Genomic DNA, 2898 nt, shown 5'->3' with positions numbered 1-2898 from the left:
TATTGGCGAAATAAAAAGGTTAACACCACGTTAAAAATAAAAAAGTGAAGATATTTTCAAAGTACATTTTCAATCAGTGGATAATACCCTATTTATGTACAATTAGTGTTCTAAGTACAAATCATGTATTAACTAAGTTGATTAATTGTGTTGTTTATAGTTTTGATGTAAGTGTTACATCTCATTCAATTTGTCATCACATTCGAAAATACCTACATAGCTAGTTGGAACGTGCATGGTTTCTTTTCTCGCAAAATCAAAACGCATTAAATAACTCTTTCCGGCCTGGCCTATAATATTATTTCAATTTTATTAAAAATGGTATTCTCAAACTTTAAATGTCTTCAATAACACACGTTGAGAGTTACTTCTAAGTACGTGAAAATTAGAAGAAGAAAAAAGTTTAAATGCGTTAAAAAGAAATTATTTATAAATGGATTAAAACAAAAAAATATATCTGAATAACTTTATTGATTGTTATGTAAATCATACATATGTGATTTTATGAGTAGCTAATAAAATAAAATATTACAATGATATTATGTTTGTTTTTGTCACACAATCGGATAATGCCACCTGCAGTAGCTTATAATTTTCCATGTTTATAATGTGTCAAGCCCTGGATCGTACTTGATTTTAAGTTATTACGATATTTTCTTACAATAAAATGAAATACATTGTTGAATATTTCTCCATGTTGATTATTACTGGGTTATAATTAATTTAGATTTTTTAAATAATCTAAATATATCAAAATAGTACTTCAGCGATCATTTAGTTGGAAACTGTTGAGGAACTCAGCTTTTCGTGGTCGGACTTTTATTAATTAGTGGTTTTTCAATTACTTTAAAATAAATTGTGTTATGTAAGACTAGCACACTGTCTTTCACAAATAATTGGTCATCAAGTAATAAAACATTTTCAGTTTGAAACGTGAATGGCGTGTTGAAAGTGAAATCATTTTGATATGTTATATTTTGGGCTGAGTAATATCCCTGAAAGGATAAAATGTGCTAACTAAATCAGTTTTTTCTTACAAGTGTAAAGGTTGTTTGCATATACTTTTTTATCCCGAAATTACCACAGGCGTTGCAACTATAGGTGCTTGCAAAATCCATAGGATCTGTTGCACAGAAATTATTATTTTAAACAATTTTAGGCCATGCCCAGGCATTCTTACCGAACGTATCCCCCGTGGGATCAAGACGGAAAATATAATTTCTCGTCTTGGTTTTTTTATCTATGCTTAGGTACCTACTTATGTGTTTGTTAGTATAGAATAAACTAGGAGCCCGTCCCGACCGAGCTCGAGTAAAAATATAATAATTTATACACCTAAACATTCCTCACGATCAAACTATCTATTGGTGAGAACCGCACGAAAATCCGTGCAGTAGTTTTTGAGTTCATCGCGAACAGACAGACGCAGCAAGAACTTCGTTTTAGATTAAGTAAGGTTAAGTAGGTGTCGGCTAGTATTGTTGAATTGCATTACATATATATCGACAAAATATTATGTAGAGACAGATATCACACAGCAATCTGTGTGAGATGTGACCCTATATAATACCTATTTTTTATATAGTACTAGCTTTTGCCCGCGGTTTCGCCCGCGTGAATTTCCCACGGGAACAATTATTTTTCCGAGATGAAAGATACCCTGTCCTTCTCCATACTTCAAACTACATGTATGCAAAACATGAAGATTTATTGAGTAGATAGAGCGTGAAAAAGTAACAAACAAACATACTTTCGCACTTATAATATTAGTATTGTATAGATACTTACTGCTACGTAAAATTTTTTGGAATCTGATTATTTTTTCCATCAACTTATCTTTAGAATAATAATCGCAAAATTTGATTTCTTGTCGCATTGGTAGTAATATGTAATGTCCGCTTAGAACTTCATAGAACTGTTTAAACACTGAAATTTGATAGACAAAATGTGTATGCCATTAAAATAATTTGTCTGACAAATTATATTATTGGCCTACACTACAAGATCTAGTGAAGTTAGCGGACCCTGAGGACGCTATGCAGCTGAGGAAGCAACCTGGAAAACACTTAGATGAGAGCTCTAGTGAAGTAACAGTAGTTCATGCATAACAATACACTACTGCTGCCAATTCGATAAATTAAATTTATGTATGGCGTAATCTCTGCAACTAGGTATTTTTGCTTAAATTTATTTATGGCGCTGTACTGTAGGTACTTGTCTTTTTTTTTAAAGTTTCATGGCCCCTTCGTTCGACAAAATGATGATTTTGCCAACGTTAGGTTGAGATTGACACGGAATATAATATGTTATTATCAATATTTAAAACACGGTTCAGTGTGTAACCTAAAAATATAGGAGTGAGTCTAATTGAAACTTGTGATGACGATATTATTCGTCAATCGTCTGTCAGATTGTCGCAGAATAGCTTTGCTCATTCAATTGTAAAAATTGAGTAACTAATAACATAGTACTTATGAATTCTATGGTAAGTAGCCATGACCTTTTTGAACAGCAGGAAACGTAGGTACGCAGGATGTTTTAGTGTTAAATTTAATTTTAGTGTTATTGTGCTGTACTTTTTGTAAATAACTTGTGCATATTTTAGTTACTTCGAATAAATGATTACCTATTCTATTCGTGGTGCACATTTTTCGAATGAAAACACGGAGCGTTTCAGTGGTAGATATAAGAGTTAAAATGTAGTGATAATAATATATTACCTACCGTAAAGTTTTTGTCTATAGTTACCAAACTTTAAAAAACTATATTGAAGTGGTAACTAGATCCCCGGCCATTTCTGCGTACGCTAGTGCTTATATTTCTAAAGTATTTTGGATGTGCGTACACAATCTCTGCTCGCATTGGGATTGCTGTTAAACCCTGCAAAAAATATCATGT

This window comes from Plodia interpunctella, chromosome 16 (assembly GCF_027563975.2).
Source record: "Plodia interpunctella isolate USDA-ARS_2022_Savannah chromosome 16, ilPloInte3.2, whole genome shotgun sequence".
NCBI classification, from domain to species: Eukaryota; Metazoa; Arthropoda; class Insecta; order Lepidoptera; family Pyralidae; genus Plodia; species Plodia interpunctella.
The sequence above is the reverse complement of the archived record's forward strand: the minus strand, read 5'-3'. Positions refer to the sequence as shown.